We start from the raw sequence: 19,994 nt of genomic DNA on the forward strand, positions 1-19,994 counted from the left end.
ACATACCAGAAATTATGCCATAATTTTCCTTTTAATAAAGACAAGCAACAATATTTGAACATTGCAAGATTTAAAAAAGCCTCCCTCCACATAGATTTGCCCTTCTCAATTCTGTGAATTTTTGTTTCAGTGTTTTAAAAATAAGGCTGATATTATGAAATTTTAAGTCATGGCAAATTTAACTATGAAATCCCCTCCCCTGAGGAGCCAAGGAAGATGCCAAGAGCAAATGATGTTTGCCCACTTTAAGTATGACACTGGTTCTTTCATTCAATTGCTCAATATTCAAGATTTTATAATAGCAGAGAACAGCATACACTGAGGAGGAAAAGCTAAAAGCAGTGAGTTTCCCTCTAAGTACTTTAGCCCTCCTTAGTTAGGTTTTTCAAAAACAGGCTATCATACAATGCATTTCAAGTAGTCATAGGAAGCATTTAAAAAACTGTGTCTACAGTCTTAACTTCCTTTCATCCTTGTACACATAAAAGAGAGGAAGTACCTAGCTACCACATTCACGTTCTAAAACTGATCACTCAGATAGCCTAGAAAGTTTGCTACGCTTTCCACCTATCTTTTGTCTCTGGCTTTTTAAGGTACAAATAAGATATTTCCAGCTCTGACACAGAAGACCAAAATGTAAAATGTCGACTTGTCTTGCACATTTCGGGTGCCTCCCTAGACTCTGCCCCTCTCCCAGCAGAGCAGAATGAATATCTGTGCTAACCACACATTTCAGGACAAAGGAACTAATTCATGGGGGAGGGGAGACCACACACCATTTATAAGGTTTGTTCAGTTTACAAGAAAACTATTGTCAATGCTTTGTTGATTCATTATGAATGACCCTGCGTGACAAATAACAAGCCAGCGGCCACCTCCTTGCTGAGCCTCCCCAGAATGTGTCCTGCATTTGAGAGCAGCCCAGGATCTGCTGGGCTAATTGTTATTTAAAGAAACTGGAGCTGTAGGTACATGAGGTAGCTCGGATCACAGACAGAGCCATCGGGTTGAAGATTTGATGAAACTGTGGCTCTGGTACCCAAAAGATTATGCACAATAGCACAGTGCTTGCTATTGCTGCAGAAAACTCTGATGTGAAGAACCAAATTCCACTAGAGGGAGTGAAAAGAGCCCAGAAAGGATCATAGAGATGCTGACTCTATGCAGGGTCCCACCACTAGGACATTTTAGTTACTACGAAATCTTCTTGTCTCCCCACCTACAAAATGGGACTAAAATATTTTTTAAAGGAAAATCACCTTAAAATCCTTTGTTGGAAAATGCTGTACAGTGCACAAGTATTATCTTCATCATCCATTGAACCTTTGTACTTTTCTTCTCTGTCCCGAGGGAAATAATAAATTGACATATTTTCTATCATCAGAGATCCTTTTAAGACCACAATGTGATTGCACTCCAGTACATCTCACACTTATCCCCATTAAAAACACACAAAGGGGTGAAAGCAGGGAAAGAAATAGGTAGGTATAAAGGGCAGCTCAGATATCTGTTGTACAACATGGGCGCTCTGTCCTAACCTGCCCCAGCCGCGAAGATGGGGAGTGTATGCACCACACAAAGAGGCCGGCGAATGGGCCCTGCATATGCTCAGGTGACACTGGCTGCTCTGTGGGTAAGAGCACACAGATTGCTCTCCAGAGTGGCCATTTGATTGCAGATCAGCTCTGTGTCCCCCTACTGCTCCAACAACCCTGAACGCCGCCCTGTATCTTTTTAAGTGGTTAGTTTCGTTGAAAACACAGAAAATAAATCTGTTCCTCTTTGTAGCACCTACATAGGAGCATTATAGGGTTTTCTTTATTTAAGGAATAAAGGGGCCTTAAAAATAAACCCAGATTTTTATGAAGAAAAATCCCTTGGGGGCCAGAGAGGAAAAGAATCCTTTCTCTTCACCTTTACTTCGTCAGTTCTATCAGCTATGGGATTTCCCTAGGACACCAAGTGGTTTTCAGATGAGGATAGAGAGAGGGTTTCAAGTTGGTAGAGAGACTGGCACTCTTATAAGTTGCTGATGGAATGTTACTTGGTAAACATCTGTTAAGTGCACTTTGGCAATTTCTACCCAAGCCCTGCTCCCAGGAAGCTATCCTATGGCTCTGCTCCTTCCTGTGCAAAATGGCATATGTATAAGGTTGTTTACTGTGGTACTCTTTGCAATATAAGAGATTGGAAAGACTTTAAATGTCCATCAGGAGGGACTGGTTCTACTATGATGCAAGGATATAAGGAAATAATATACAAAGTAAAAAAGAATAAGAAACTGATGTAAAATGATCTCTAAGATGTAATGTTAGGAGGAAAAGTGCAGAAGAGTAAGGACTGCATTCAATGCCTTGTGTTAAAGAGGGGGAAAAGACTGATACACACATGTATATTGCTTGTAGGCTCCATGACAACAGGGCTCATGCTTGTTGTGATCACACCCACGTCCTCAGAGACAGGAAATATTTGATCTCAGACGTGGAAAGGTCTGAATAAAGTTGTAGTGAATGAGAGCGAGCAAGAGAGTCAAGAACAGATTTGAAAAAACAAACAAACAAGCAAACAAACAAACAAACCACAGAAACCAAATCTGGATTCAAAGTTGTATACAGAACTTGAGAGAAAATATTAGCAGTGGAATCAAGAGGAATTTCCCTGCTTCTTCATCTTTTTATCTGCTTATCAATTTTTCTATGAGGATGCATTGATTTAATAATTTAACAACAAAACAAAATACCATATTGGACTTAAATCAGTTGTACTGGGTGACTGTTTGGATGTATGGTTTGGGAGAGGGAGGAACCAAATAGTTCTGAGATTTCGACTTGGAAAAAGACTTGGATGTTAAGAGGAATTTACTTGAGGAGGCTGATGAGAAGGAGCTAGGCAGTGGACTTCATAATTAAATGTTCCTCAAGATTCAAGCTGTGAGTTGGCTTTAGGTGCCCTAAGAAATCTTTCTGGGGTTCATTCACCATTGTATAGCAATTTCACTGCAAAGAACATGCCGTCATACTTCTATGGGATAACCTGGGAGCTGCCCTTAGGACACAGTCAGCCATGTTTTCTAAAGAAACTTACAAATCATTCAAAGCCGTGTTGACTTTCACTAGCATTGTTTCTATTGACTTGCAAATAAGTGCACTTGTGTAGGACAAAACTGCCTGCATGCACTGCCTCTGGTTACACGGAAACAGCTGAGGGTGAATAAGGTGGTGCTTAGCACAATCAGGACCCTCTGTTGGGCATGCTCCGGACCCCACTCTTTGATTCCCTTGGGTTCCAAGGACATTCCCTGCCTTTACTGGCTTCCTGGAGCCCATCCCACATGTCTTTGTCCAGCAGGCCTCTGCTCCCCAGATCCTCTCCCTCCTCGATCTCCTCAGTGAGTCTCTCTCCTCCCTCCCTCCCTGAGCTTCCCCAAGTCTACCTTTGACCTCTGTGCTGAGGTTCAGGTCTGTTCTAGGTAATATCAAAAATGTTGTTATCATATCCCACTTCTCCTAAAGCCCTAACTTTTTCTAGTATATGGTATGTTACATAAATTTGAAAATGTTAGAATATACCCTTTTTAACCTCCATTACAAAGTCTCTGACATGGCAGCATACCGTTTGCTAATAGACGTATTTCCTATGTTTCTGAATAATTTAATGTATAACCAGGATTTTGTCTGGTAGAGGTTTTCCCAAATGGTCCCCAGGGGAAAAAAATTGTTCCAGTGGTTTCGGAAAACTCGCTTTCTATATCGCACTCTTACACCTTCACCAATTAATATTGGATATTAGCGGGTTAGACAAGTTCTACAATAAAAATCTGGTTTCTTTTTGTTTAAACCAGAGTTTTCTGTATTTATTTGTTTTGGGTTTTTTTACCCTCCTTTTCCTTTTCATAGAGTCCAATTCCTGCTTCAAGGAACTAGTGACTCATGCAACACAGCTTGACACTGGTCTAGTGATGAGTTCCCTTAAAAACCAACGTGATTCCAGTTATTATTATTGTTCATGTTATTATTTACTGAGTATACTTTGCTAAGTGCTTTATAAGAACAATCTCATTTAAACCTCACCATGACTACATGATGTAAGTACCATTATAATCTTCTTGTGACAGATGAGGAAAATGAGGCCTTGAGAAAATTAAAAAAACGTCCCCAAAGTCAAACCACCATTAAGTGGCAGAGTCAGGTTTTAACTGTTTCTATCTGACTCTGGAGACCTGAATTCCTCTACTCCGGGACTTACGTAAGTTTTCCTTGACAATGTTTGAATCTGTATTTGGACCTTTAAGGAATGGCACAATAATATCTTGGGGGCCTGTGAGGTGGAAGCAGCAGGGGAAAGGGAAATTCAGGGCAGGAAAAATGGGCCACTGGCATGGCTATTCCTCCCCACCTGGCCATTTCCCTTTCAAGTATTTTACGTTCTTTTAAAATGAACCTCAGTTTCCTCATCTGAAAAATGGACATATTGATACCTCTCAAGATTGCTGTAAGGCTCGAAGATAAAAATCTGGAAAGTGCTAAAAGCACTAGTGATCTTCAGGCACTAGTGCCTGGCACATATAAAACCCTGAGAAATGGTGATAATGTGACAAGCTTGGACAGGACAAGTTTCTAAACCTCCCTGTGTCTCTGTGTTTTCACATGTAAAATGGGAATAATATTACCTACATCATATGGGTGAGACTGAATATTATATGACAGGTTAATGTGTAGAGCACACAGAGAGCACCAGATGGGTCTGACGTTTTAATTATTTTCCTACACGTGGCTAACACCATGGAAAAGTTCTAGAGAGTACACCCTGAATGCTGTCACCATAATGAAAAGCATCCCAGGATCTCCAAATCAATTGTTAAGTAAACCATTACTCCTTCATCTCAACAACTGCCACTTGCTTCAAAAGTTTGGCTATTGCTGGGTCACATGGTAATTCTATTCGTAATTTTTTGAGGAACCTCCACACTGCCTTCCATAGCGGCTGCACCAGTCTGCATTCCCACCAACAGTGTATGAGGGTTCCTTTTACTCCACAGCCTCTCCAACACTTGTTACTATTTATCTTGTTGATGATAGCCATTCTGACTGGGATGAGGTGATATCTCATTGTGGTTTTTATTTGCATTTCTCTGATGATTAGTGATGTTGAGCATCTTTTCATATGTCTGTTGGCCATCTGTATGTCCGATTTGGAGAAATGTCTATTCAGGTCCCCTGCCCATTTTTCAATTGCATTTGTGTATGTGTGTGTGTGTGTGTGTGCGCAGCTTTATTTACAGTGGCCAAGACATGGAAACAACCAAAGTGTCCTTCGATAGATGACTGGATAAGAAGATGTGGTATATATACACAATGGAATACTATTCTGCCATAAGAAAAGATGAAATAGTGCCATTTGTGACAACATGGATGGCTCTTGAGATTATTATGCTAAGTGAAGTAAGTCAGACAGAAAAAGTCGAGAACTGTATGATTTCACTGATATGTGGGACATAAAACTGAAAGCAACAAAGAAAAAGGAAAAACAAATAGAGAAACAAAAACTCATAGACACAGATAACAGTTTAGTGGTTACCAGAGGGTAAGGGGGGACGGGGCTGGTAGATGAGGGTAAAAAGGATCAAATACATGGTGATGGAAGGAGAATTGACTCTGGGTGGTGAACACACAATGGGATATATAGATGACGTATTACAGAATTGTACACTTGAAACCTATGTAACTTTACTAACCATTGTCACCCCAATAAACTTTAAAAAAAAAAAGTTTGCTAAACTTCAGTGCCAGTCATTCTTGAGCAAAGCTCCTTAGGCTTTATCAGAAGATACTTTTGTAAACAGTTCTTAATCTCTCTCTTCAGTGAGTGTTGATACTGCTTGGCAATAGGTGGTCTGTGAAGTTATACAAGCATAAATAGCCTGCTACCAAAGCCACAGTTACTTTCTACATTGCTTGGCCAAAAGAGAAGGAAGAAACAATTTAATTTCCTACATTCCCCATCTCAAACCGCACGACAGACAATTCCTAAACCCACAGCATACACACTGTTATGTTATGGCTTTGTACCTCATTGTGAATTTGCATACTAGTGAGGAAGCACGAGGTAAGTCTTCCTAAATTTTCATGAGGGTGAGTGCCCAGAAAAATAAAATGAAAACAAACTTTGGGATGATACTGAAGCATGTGCACTTCAAAACTAAAAATTTAACTGTAATGTGCAAAAACGGGGTTTACCGATTAAATGCTTTGGTATTAGAAAATCTTTTTTGCTTCCATTCACATCGAAAATCTATCTAAACAATATACTTTATTACGCTTTTTTACAAAATAAAATGTAACACTGATTCATAGAGAAAAAATTATAAAACATGGACAAATAGAAAAAAATGAAAATCAAACATTTTTTTATTTTCTCACAGCAAACATAATTTGCTGTGAGAACCGTCAGTGTTTCAGTCTTTTAAATACACACACACACACACACACACACACACACACACACACACATATATATAACCATACACCTTTACATGTTGCACAAAATTAGAATTATAGTTTTTGATAACTTTGCTTTTAAAATGTAACACTGACTCATGAACATTTTCCTGTCATTACATATTTTTCTAAAACATTTTAATGACTAAATGATGTTCTGTCACATGCACACACAAAGATGTATTGCAGGAATCTCCTATTGTTGAACATTTTCGTTGTTATCAAGATTTTAGTATTATAAATAACTGTGATGAATAATGGCTCTGTACTTAACTTTTAATGCACATTTCTGTTTATGAATTATAATTCTAGGAGTGGAATTCGTTAGTTTATAAAGGATATATACATTATAAATACAGCTGACCTTTGGCCATAGTTCATACAACGAAAAGAAAAAAAGTAAAAAGTAGAAAAGTAAGAAAGCTCAAATTCCCTAACATCTAAGTACCTCCATAAACTAGACTCTGAGCTGTGTTTTCAGCAGCTTTGTTGAACTTCTCTCCCTACCCTTTCTCCTTCCCTCTTTCCTCCTTCATCACACACACAACAAAGCCACTTGGGCCCCAGGCACAGCAGCACTCATTATTGTTGAAAAATTCATGAGCTTTTATGGATCTGGGCCTTTGCTTCTTCTGCTTTCTCTACCTAGAATGTCCTTTTCAGCCTAGAAATTGTCTAACCATCCCCAAGTTCTGTCCAATCTTGGGTAAATGATTTAACTTCTCTGGGCCTCAGCTTCTATAGCTGTGAAATGGACATAATAGTGTTACTTTCCTCCTAATATTGTTTGAAGATCAATGATTTAATATTTATAAAGGCCCTAAAATAAGGCTAGCTTAAATTTAGGAAATGCTCAAGAAATATTAGCTGTTTAATATTATTGTTACCCGATATACTATCTCCTCTGTATTGCACAAACAATTTACAAATAATTCCATTTGATCTTTAGGAGACTCTCGAGCTCTAGGATTTCATGAATTGATTGCAGAGGTTAGAATTTGGAAGGGACCTCAGAGATCATCTAAACACTGTGCTAGAGATATGATGAATCGTCTGGGGAGCTTGCTAAACATGCAGAAGATTGAGTGCCTCCCCAACCCTCCTGAACTGGAATCTCTGGCAGGAGAGCCTAGGAAAATGCATTTCTATGAAGCTGCCAGGTGATTATTCGGCATGATAAAGTTGGGGAACTACTGATTAGAGTCGAAAACCCTAGGTCTGCCAATGAGAGAACAAGGCCATAAAAGGCTAAGTAATTCTCCTCAGGTGAAAGTGAAAAAAGAGCCCATCTAGTTTGTGAAATGAAAGAATTGCCATATCTCACATCACCAGTGAAACACAAATGATTTCAAGAATGCTTCAGTGAGGCTGTGGTTCCAAGCTTTTGTACTGGAATAAAGGAAGAACGTGAGCTCAGATCAGGCTTAAAATTTGATTCCAGATCTGTTGGCAGGAAGATTGATCAAAGTTCGACCTAATTGTGGTCTCTCATTTATGGTGAAAATGTACGTCCCAGTGAAGAATCGATCTCAGCCACTGAACAGTGAGTGACATGACTGTAAACACATGCCCCCGTAGGACAAAGCAGCTTGCTCCCAATAAAGACATTTCTATTTTGTCTTGTCTATTTACTTTGACATTTGTCTTTTGGCAGAAGATGCATTACTGAGACAGGGAACAGAGATGATGTCTCCTTCCTTTTGGAACCACATGAAGAAATTTCATTTTATTTTAGGGGTGAGCGGATATGTGAGCTGAAGGAAGGTTTCCTGTATAATTATTTCTGAGATACATATTTCCATTTGAGGAAAAGCCACACAAGAAAATGAAGTCCATTCTTAATAAATCAGACTATTCATTTTATTCAAGGACCGCTTCTATTTTTAAAAGCAAAAATAGTTGATTCTAAAGTCAAGCACAACAGTTGTATTAGACTAACACACCCACTGATTAAATCATGTGATTGGAACAGAGCTCCAACTTTAAATAACCAAAATTAAGACCTTTTAAAAAAAAAGATAATGGTACTGTATTTCCTGTTGAAGCACATGATCTATTTTCTACATGGAAAAAAGAAAAAAGAAAAAAAGTTTATCCACAATTGCTACTTGGCAAAATAAGAAATTGTAGTATCTACGGGAAACCTCAGAGGCTATTATTGTTGCCATAGTACTATTATTTAAGAGAAAAATAGATTACCAGAGTGTACACAGTGCTAATGGCCCACTATGTCAGGAAGGTTACCTTGTGCCATGATTGTCTTATCCTTGCATACCAGTGGGACAGTTTCCTGGGAGGATATGCCATACATGCATGCACACCACAAGCTCAGCTAAGTGTCTGTATTAGGGATAGAATTTCCTAGAAACAGTAATTTACCATTTTCCCTTTTAGTCACAGGTTCGAAGCAGAATCATGTTGCCTTTTGGCACCCTCTCTTCAAAACCAGAAGTATATAAGACTGATGTGGATCACAAAACAGTGCCCACAACTGCAATATTCATAAGCAACCAAAGGATTGCATCTCAGGGTACACAACCTTTCGAGGATCACCAGGAATATTATTAGCTTTCTGCATCTCCCTCACTTCCGTTTCCACTATTCCTGCCCCACCATCATTCCCTCCTCACCATGCATCACCTCATTCCTTCTTCCTGACAGACTCTATAGCAACTGGTTTCTGTTTGGCTTTACCTTTGAAATGTTAAGAGGCCAAAAGGCTGAAATGAGCAAATACCTTGGCTCTGTTTCCTCATTTAACAGAATTTCAAAACTCCATTTTAATCTTAAAGATCTCAGAGATACAGTGGCTGTTGTACAGTTTTCACTAGCTGCTAAATTCACTGCACCTGCTTCCCTAATGCAAGGTTGTTGGATCAGATTTCCTTGCAGAAAGGAAAATCTTCTCAAGTCATAGTGTGCATTTCCCTGTGTGGTATACTTCTCAGGCAATGAATCCGTGTAGAGCTTTAACATGTGGTTATAATTTCATCACAGGAGGGACCATCTGCATTTCTTATATTCCTTGCACAATAATCACTAGGGGTTCACCTAGTGATTTATCCAAGTGATAAATCACCTAGTGATAAATCCAAGATTTACCGTAAGTAGGATGAAACTGTTCATACTGGAGGCAGGACAAATAACTTGCAGATACTGAGAGGTTTATTGTTTTTTAACTCATGTAGTGCATATATTCTATCAATGAATTGTGATTTAAAAAGATAATTAGAAACTGACTTTGCTACCTAACCAATGCTTCAGATGGTACTAAGTTTGGTACTAACCAATGCTTAAGATGATAAGATTTCTATGTATTCAGTATTAGGTTTGCTTAGAGAAGGATCTAATGTGAATTTTCATACTTAGCTCATTTTCCATATTGATTCAGTGCTGTTTCCGGCATGCTGGAAATAGACCCTTCCTTCTCTTCTCTATATATGAATGGAAATGCCTTGAATCTGTCAAACCTCATCCTGTTAATGCAACCCATTTTCTTAATTTATCAAAACACTTTTCAATTCTAGTCTTGGCCAACAAATTGTTGATATGGTTAAGCTTAAGAAGAATGTGATTCTCGTATTAAGGTCATGTATACAATGTTAAATCATTAGGACAAATCCTGGAAATACATTTAATGTGCTAAGACTGGCGATGCACTAATGTGGATTTGCTGTTTCAGTCAACATCCCAATCAGCTGCACCTTCCTAAGATTTCACTACTTCCTATGTGGCCAAAAGTGTCAAAATATATTGTGCCCTTTGCTTTCGACTTTAGGATCAGATTAATATTACTATAGAGGTCAGTGAGATTAACTTGATCAGAGTCCGATAATATTCGTAGTTGATATTCCAATAATGTTTGTAACAATATTCTAAATGTTATCAAACTGATGTCTTGGTGGAAACTACCTACTTTGCAGATTGTTTGACAAATAATTTCAGGCAATTCATTCAATTTTCTGTGATATCTTTGTCGTATGATATAGGGTCATATTTGAATAATTGATTATTCATTGAATGACTAGATACCTGACTTGAAAACCTCAGATTAAATATGCAACAAAAATGAAGAGAAGGGTGCAACTTCTTGGGTATTTAATAATGAGACATAAAATGCTCATGATAAGCAAAAATTAAAAATGACAATCCCAACCTTTTGAAATGTTATTTAATGTATTGTGTGTTAGAGAGGCTCTATTTTTAAAAAGCATCAATACTTGAATCATAAATAATAAATTTAGAAATAATTTCATTTGCTTTCAAATATTAAATAATCTGAAGGAAAAAATCTACAGCAATTTATTTTTTATGAAAGAGGTATTTGTAGTTACTTTATCATCCACTTTTTTTTCAGTAAAAAGGGAATTAAACTATTAAGGACACCTTGTTAAGTAATTATATAGCAACATCACTGTGCAGTTAAATAGCCATCAGTCCCTGCAGCTGAGAAATTTCAGGTAATTATTCAAAGATAATTTAATAGGAGAATTACTGTATTCAAGCAAGCATTAGCTAGTAATCTACCTCAATTAAAGCATCCAATTAATTTCAGAACCTTGATAACAATTGCCTTTGGCAAAACTATCCTTTCCCCTTATTTGGTCCTACATATACAATATTCCTTAAACATTGTATAAAATTAATTTACTTCTTCTAAAAGTATAGTCTATTAACACTAGTCTCCTGAGAAATTAAACAAATGCAGGTATAAAAAATATTCCTTTTTCTTCTCTCTCTCTCTCTCTCTCTCTCTCTCTCTCTCTCTCTCTCTCTCTCTCTCTCAATTTGTACCTTCTACCCAACCTCTTATGTAGTAATGGAATAAGGAGAATTTGGATTCTGGTCAATCAACTTCCTCAGTTTTCATCACAAAGAGCAGAAAACATCTTACCCTCTTTCCCAGAAAATAAGACCAAGCTGGACAATCAGCTCTAATGCATCTTTTGGAGCAAAAATTAATATAAGACCCAGTATTTTATATTATGTTATGTTATATTACGTTACGTTAGATTAGATTAGATTACATTACATTACATTACATTACATTACATTACATTATATTATATTATACTGGGTCTTATATTTTAGTTAAATAAGACCAGGTCTTATATTAATGTTTGCTCCAAAAGACGCATTAGAGCTGATTGTCCAGCTAGGTCTTATTTTCGGGGAAACACAGTAGCAATGGAAACTTCCAGAAGGGGCTTTTGTTTCAAGATTGATTTGCTCACTGGACGAACTATCCTTGGGAAATGCACCCCTATGAATTTGGTGATAACAGTCATGGTGGAGGTAACAATATGTATGCAGAGACTCTTTTGAGTTGGAATTTCCTTTATTGTGTTTTCACCTGAGTGTTCATGCTCTACAGAAAAAGCCTCAGTTTTGGAGTCAGATGGATTTGGAAATGCATAAGAGAAATAGATTTTGGTTGTTCGGTGACTCTTCAAGTTCTCAAACATCCCTTAACAGCCTTCCTGGGTTGAACTCATTCACAGATCCACTAGTTTCTTGGTTAAGTCACTCGGGCTTTTTGAGCCTCAGGGATGGAATTGCCTGGTCCAGTGCAGGTCACCGCTGAGGCCACTCTTAACCCCATCATGAGTGTCTTCCTCGCTGGGTCTCCCACTATGGGTCTTCCAGGAAGTAAGCATACAGCCAGTATTTCCAGTATCTTAAGCTTACTTACCTCAAGACTGAATTAAAGGTGGTATAAGGTTGGTGATAATGGGAAAAGTATGCAGGTTTGGAATAGATAAATGACTATGGTAGCTCCACTCCTCATCTTCATTTTTCCATATTTCTGATAAATACAAAGTTTAACTTTTCTCCACTAAATGTATCATCACATCTTTCGGCTTTTGTCATTTTTCTAGGAGGCAAAGAGCAAGTCACTTTTCTACTGTAAAACTGTAACATTAGTACTATAAATAACACAGCTTTTAAAATACTGATTTATTTTAAGGTAGTTTTATTTTCCACAAGATAACGTTGTTTTTCTGATAGGGTTTAAGGTTTTGGAAATTCACATGAGAAAAACTTTTTTGGTCATCCACTTATTCTTCATCAACTTCAAACCCAACAAAGGCAACGTAAACTTGTGGCTTCCTAGTAAAGACTGAGAGTTGAGTTTAGCAATTTTTGGTGTTCGCCATATAGGTAAGAGGGCATACCCAGGGCATCTGGTACGAAGTCTGGAACATAGTAGGCTCAAAGCATATCTATTACAAGAATGAGTCCCTCTGCCTTTCTCTCCAGTAGTAGGCTTTACCCTCTAAGTCTATTGGACAGTCTAATCAGTGTGCAATAATACTGTTAATAAGGTTGTGTTAATCACTCATCTGACATACTATTTTTCTGTTACATTGACAGATTAACCAATAGGAAAGACTAGTCTTTTTAAAGAAAACAAGTAGGCAAACGAAAATACCAGTATGAATGTCCTATATCACAGTGATTTGCACTGGAAAGAATTTAAAAATTGAAAAGGAAAAAAAAAGAGAAAATTAAAGTCTCAAAGAGAAATCAATGCTGTTCCCTCCCACAAAGAAGTTTACTAACATAAATATATCGATGAGGTCCAAGTCACAACTTGAAGATTTTCCCATTTTGTTATGCAGGCATCATCAGTAACTGGCAATATTTACTATCTAGAATTGTAATCCTGTTGACATCCAGAGTCAAATTATACATCTATCAAATCCCTAATCACCAGTGCATTCCCAGCACATATAATCCAAATGATTAAAGCAGGTAATGATTTCTTCAAAACAACCACAAGATGCCCAAAGGATTTAATGCATTTTATGTTGGTACTTCTTGCTATTCTAATTATTACTGCTTTTGGAATTAAGTTACCTGTAATTTTCTTTTAGAATTACAAATGGTATACTTTGCTTTCTTATCATATCATAGAACTCTGTTATGAATCACATTTTGGGAAAAACCTTCAGAAGATTTAATAAGAAATTTTAAAGCCCCAGTGGATTTTTCACAGCTGCAAATTCCCTGCATCCCCTAAAAAAAGCAGCCCATAATTGATTAATAAAAAGCAAAGTAATTTTGGTATTAATATGATCCCCTGGGAGGCTCCCATAATCACAAATAGTAGGCCAATCACACAGTATTGCTCAATTACATATCCAGGTAAATAATCTGCAAATTGACAAACACGATAAGGGGATTTTCAAGATTTCCAATTTGTTAATCCATGATAAAGGCCTGTCAGAGACTGGACAAAGCCCAGGCCCTTTCATATTTTGATGGTCCTGATTTGTTGAAATACTTTAAAGCAGAGTTCCTAAAATTGTCTTATATTTAAAATATAGCATTTAAAATGCTATGTTTATAGCACTAATGCCTAACACAGTGCTATAAATAAACACACAATATACAATGCTATATGATTATCTATATTAAAAAATATACTTGTAAGACTTCCAATTTGCAGTGCACTCCAGGTGGCATGACCTGGTCCCAGGGCACCACAGTTCCCTTCTCTCTGATCTGTCAAGGTATCTCTGTGACCAAACATGCTGGCCCACTGGAGGCTTTCGGTGAACACAAGGTCTGGGCCAGGGGCCCACTGTCCTGCCTCATCCTCACTGGGCTCAGGGGCATCCAGCCACTGCTGCCACAAAAATAAAGGACGCTGTCTCTGCCCTCCTCTAGTTGCTCTTGTTAAAAAATTCTAAGAAAGGGCACATTAAAATCACCCTAGAAGAACCCGACTCAGTGCTTAACTCATTTATCCTCTTCGAAAGTGTTCTTTTCTAAACCACATTTTTTTTGGTTACAATTTAAGTACTCTCCTCAACCTGACCTCATTGAAGGTTAGTGATTTCACCTTGTAGAATTCTGAAAGTGTATTGTCACTCCCCTCAACCTCACATTTTGTTGTTGCTAAGTAGCTCTAATTCCTTTAAAGTTCTTCTCTGAGTCTTGGGCTATTTTTATCCTCTGAAACACTGAAATCATCACATTCCGTGCTTGAAGTGAAAGACAATAAAGAGAAATAATGTGATTTGCACATTATTTTAAACAAAGGAATACATGTGATTGATTTAATCACAGTCATAGTATAAAGTCCTGCTGTACAGAAACATCACCATTTGCCTATGTCTTTACTAGATATTGTAGAAGACACGAAGCTTAAAAAAATGAGCCTCTGTGTAATATTCTTAACATAAAAAGAGCTCTTACAAATCAATGAGAAACAGATTAAAATGGGAAAAAATGAACAAAGGGCAAGATGAGGAACTTTCTAAAAGAATAATTACAAATAAGTGCTCAATTATTATATAAAAATGTTCACCTAAAAAACAAAAGTTCATCTTCGGCAGTAGTCAACAAAAAGCTTATCAAACATTAATGAGATATTATTTTTCATCTTTCCATCTGGCTTTTTTTTTTTTTTTTTAATGATAGTAGTGATGGTGTGAGCGTGGGGAAATCAGCTCTCTATCCTGCTGGGAGTCCAGTACCTTTCTGGAAAGCAATTTTACAATACGAATTAAAAGCCTTAACATTCACACTTTTAACATAGTAATTCCATGCCTAGGAATTTATCATGGCTGTGTAGAAATACAAAAATGTTTATGACAACCATGTTCATAATGGTAGAAACTGGAAACAACCTCAATGTCTGAAATTAAGGAGACTGGCTCAGTAGAGTATAACGTCCAAATGAAGAAAACCATGTTTTATTAAAAATCACATTGTAAAGAATATCTAATGACATAAGAACATTTTCTAAATGTGTTCAGTTAAAAAATACAGGTTACAATTTGCTATAACATGATACTGTTTTTAAATTCATGATGCAGTTTTTTATAAGTATAGAATAAATGTGTATAAAAAGTCTGAAAGGAAGTATTCTGCAATATTTACAGTAGTACGTGGGAGTGAAGGAAATGCCAATAATTTTCATTTTTAACTTATGCTTGTCTATATTTCCTAAATAGCTTACAGTAAACAGATATTACTTTTTCAAATTAGAAAAATAAAGGAAAGAGATACACCCTGATCTCAAAGAGTTCATAAATCCATAGCCTATGACAGTACAAACTATTTCTTTGATCATCATAAATCTGGTTTGTCTTGTTTTGTTTTTTAGTGAAAGCCACAATATTTTATGTAAAGGTATTCACTAAATGTAGACCTAAATGTGATTTAACTTTTGGATATCTATAAGGCTTTCTACTTAAATAAGATCATAGTTTTCTGAAGAAAAATCTTGTATTACTTATTTTGTATTCAAAATACAATGATTACAGCTATACAGAATCTATACAATTAACCTGTACATGATTTAAGCACAGCTCAAGAAAGTATCTAAAATTCAAAGAGATAAGGAAAAACCCTTTCATCTCATCTGGCTATTGGACATTAATGGGTACAGGTCTTTTAATAATGTTGACTGGTAGAAATCAGCGGTGTAACTTTGTTTAAATCCATCCATCCAGATGTCCACCTAAGGCTGATGTGATCTCCTTTGATATGTGAGCTCGGCTTCCCAGGCTTCTTGTTATCTGTATGCTTTCTTCCCAGTCCTCACAGAGACCACCAAGTACCATGGTGGGTATAGGGACTGCTCTGATTTTTGCTTCCCCTACCTCCTGCTGAATACTCTTCCCAACTAAACATGCCTCAGCAACTCAGGCACCTTTCAGCACAGTAATTTTTGTTTCATTAATAGTTATTTTTATGTAGCATTTTTGTTGGTTATACATTTTCACTGTAGAAAATATGGATATATGAAAGATAAAAAAGAATAAAAATCATTTGTTAACTCAATACTCTAAAAGAATCATTAACTTTTTGGTGTATTTCTTTTCTCACTTAATAACATATTATGAACCTTTGCCCCTTAAATATTTTGCCATTATATATTCTCCTTAATAAAATTTTAAATGATGGCACAGTACCCAATCTATCTTATAGCTGTCCCATGGCTGGCATAACTTCTTTCCTGTTGTTGGACATCGATGAGGTGTGATCAAACAAAATGGTGAATGTTTAATAAAAAAAAAAAAATTATTACAGTAAAAGACACATTGCTATCAATCCCCCTCAAAATATTCCCCCTTGCTCGGAACACACTTATCCCATCATTCTTGCCACTTTCTGAAGCAGTTCTGGAAATCCTCTTTCGTGAGTGTCTTTAGTTGCGCTTGTCATGGCTGCCTCTATGTCCCTAATCATTTTGACTTTGGGAAAGAGCCAGAAGTCGCACAGTACCAGATCAGGTGAATAAGGTGGATGAGGACACATCATCATGTTTTTATTTGACAGAAATTTCCGTACCACAAGTGATGTGTGACACAGAGCATTGTCATGATGGAGGATGATTTACCGTACACTTTAAAACACACCTTCTCTCAACTGTAGCTCACACATGACTGACTGCACCAAACACGTTGAAACTTGTCACTTACTGTTGCTAAGGTTTGACATGCCACTTCCCATATCGAAGATCCCTGCTTTTCCATTGGATGCCACTCGGCAGTAGTGTTCACCGTATTTTGTGATCACAATGGAAAGTCTCCGTGTCATACATCACTTCTGGTCCGGCAATTTCTATCAAATAAAAACATGATGGTGTGTCCTCATCCACCTTATTCATTGGATCTGGCACCATGCAACTTCTGGCTCTTCCCCAAAGACAAAATGACTATAAAAGGTAAACGTTTTGAATAAATTCAGGACATCAAAGCAGCCAGGACAGCACAACACAGGCCAATTTGAAGTTAGTTCTTAAGGGCATTTCTTTATTTGCATCTGAAGCCACTTTTTATATTTTTCTATTGACTGCCCAGAAATTTTAACATAAAAAAGTGAACATATTTTCTAATAAACCAACTCTGAGTGTGACTTGTTAATGTGGGCTTGAAGTGACAAGAAATTTTAAGTTGAAGAGAAACTTAGATCTACAACCTCACTGAAGTAAAAATATTCAGTCATCTTATTGGAATCTAAGATTATATCTTAGATAAATTTTATAGCTCTCAATAGAGATCTGATTTACTCTTGTCAACATATGTTGGGACTATTGGGACTAAAGACCAAATGAGAAGTTGCTGTCTTACTAAGACTGAACACTGAGCGCTGCCCCTTGGGACACTAAGAATTATTTTGGTTCAATACTATTAATGTAAAGCCCAGGACACACACCCCATCCCCCCCAAAAAAAGAAGCAGAGAAGACAAATGGAGGTAGTCCAGTTCAGAATGAATCAATATCTTTCTTTACTGGTATAATAAAATGAACAACTGATATGGCTTCAAAAGACCTGAGTTTAAATTCCATCTCCATCATATACTACTTGTAAGACCTTAAGTAAATCACTTTACTTTTCTGAGTCTCAGTTTCCTTTTAGCAAAATAGGGATAAAAAAAAAAATCCCTAACAGAATTGTTAAGGAGATCCAAGTTTTTTAAATATTGGAGGGCTCTACCCCGGTGGTTCTGGAACGAAGGCTATTTTGTCCCAGAGGCATTTGGCAATGTCTGGAAACATTTTTAGTTGCAACAGTTGGGAGAGGGTGGACTACTGACATCTCATGGGTAGAGGCCAGGGATGTTGCTAAATATCCCGTAATGCACAGACCAGCCCCTCACAACAAAGAATTATCCAGTGTAAAAAGTCAATAGTCCTGAGGCTTAGAAACCCTGCTCTAAACTTTTAAAAATAAGTATTACTTACTTTTATGCAGTGAGCTACTAGTGCCTTGACTTCACTTCTTGTACTGTTTGTTGATACTGTAGTTCAGGGTGTTACAAAGCTTTCTTCTGTAATCAAACCACAAGTAATGCACCCACAGTGACTGCCTCTTTTAATTGCATAGCTTTATCTAGTTTATCATTCTTCTGTAACCAACAGGCACCAGTCATATGTCGATAGAGAAAGAGTAGTAACCTATGATTTGAAAGTGCTAAAATCTTGACACCTGTCTTCTTAACAGTGTCATCTAAGAACTCTACCATTTATGTGAAGTGGGGAAGAGTTGCAGGTACAAACAGGAGCACAGTAGCCTAGCATTCCAGCTATAATTTGCAGTCACTCTGTTGGATTAGGTTGAATATTCACTCAGGTGCTCTGCGAGCAACCAGCTAATAAGGTGCATAAAAGAATACCTGAGAAACTCACAAAAGCAAAACGGCTATTTGACTAAGCTGTATGACTTATTAACATAGGTTTGTTTTTTCTATGTCTCAGTTTCTACCTCTGAAAAATGAGATTTGGGAAGAGAAGTCACAGTTATGAATGAGGATGGAAGATCTCTGATACCAGCTCTCACCAATGCTGTTTTTATTGAGGGGACTACATGTCATGCTTTCTAGCCCAAGTGAAGAACGATGAAAGAAAATGAAAATACGTGTTTTCCTCAGATATTCTGGATATGTGGCTTTATTGCCCATGTTCATAAATGAAACAGAAAAAATACCACCTTTGAATTATCATTGAAAAGTCTGGTTAGTGCAGTCAACTCTGTTAAAAGAATGGAACAGTGAATTCAATTATCAAAAACAAAACAAAACAAACCAAAACCCCCCAAAGAAGCACAACCTATTAACACTAGCTGTTTGACTCAGACTGAGTCTAAACACATAAACTAATCTGATTGGGTAAATCACTCAATGGTTCAAGAAGCTGGTATAGAGATCATTTTTATACCATCCTCTCTAAAAAAGCGATGATGCTTTTTTAGTCTCAAGGAGATATAACCTTTATCTGACTCTAAGTGAATTACAAAATTATGTCTTTCTCTAAAATTACACAAGCAACTCTGAATACCCCAATTAATAAAAAGAGAAATGCTTTTATTTGCTTAGTGGGCAGGGATATGAAAAACAAGAAAAAGAGCACATGCTATTCAATAGACATATGTATGATTCAATCTACGTGGTTCAGTCAGAAATCCTATTCAAAGAGAAAGTTATTTATCCAGACGAAATCACACTCTGCGTTTGGTTGATTCAGAAGGTGCTTTAATTTGTCTGACATATAAAGAAGATAGGTCTTGATATCCAAAAATATATAGAGAAAATAAGAAAGCAGGCATTTTTAAACATTGTTGTCAGATAAGGACTTGGAGCACATTTTTAAAGACTCTTGGGAGGCCACTGAACTTGGATCATTCTTAGCTAAGTTATCTCAAACACTTCAAATAGTTTAAAATAAAACTAATCCCTGCACTGGTGGGTTGAAAACTTTTCCTATCCCCAGGGCACTAAAATAATACCCTTTTGAACAGTAGGTGAAGTATTTTAGGCGACAGCTCTCTAGTTATAACAAGGCAAGTCAATTTTTAGGAATTAGGGATGCTAATCAGTGTCTCAAGATGTGCATTGCTGGGGAGTGAAATATAAGACCACAAACTGACACGACTGCAATGTGCTACACTCCCTAGAAAGAGATGTAAATGGGAGGGAGACTCGGCTTCCTTGTCCCACCACGGCTTGATCTATCATAAAGGTCAAGATAATTGGCCAC

The 19,994-nt window shown here is 37.1% G+C and overlaps 1 pseudogene across 1 annotated transcript in view; it reads left to right on the forward strand.

Moving 5' to 3' along the window:
* The first annotated feature begins 1,555 nt into the window (after positions 1–1,555).
* The window catches only part of LOC308510140 (heterogeneous nuclear ribonucleoprotein A1-like), a 70,206-nt pseudogene continuing 51,767 nt past the window's right edge, over positions 1,556–19,994 (forward strand). The window contains exon 1 of the transcript in view: positions 1,556–1,633. The product of the transcript in view is annotated as a heterogeneous nuclear ribonucleoprotein A1-like (transcript). The remainder of the gene's footprint in view (positions 1,634–19,994) is intronic.

Source organism: Rhinolophus hipposideros, assembly GCF_964194185.1.
Source record: "Rhinolophus hipposideros genome assembly, chromosome: 2".
In the NCBI taxonomy this organism is placed as follows: Eukaryota; Metazoa; Chordata; class Mammalia; order Chiroptera; family Rhinolophidae; genus Rhinolophus; species Rhinolophus hipposideros.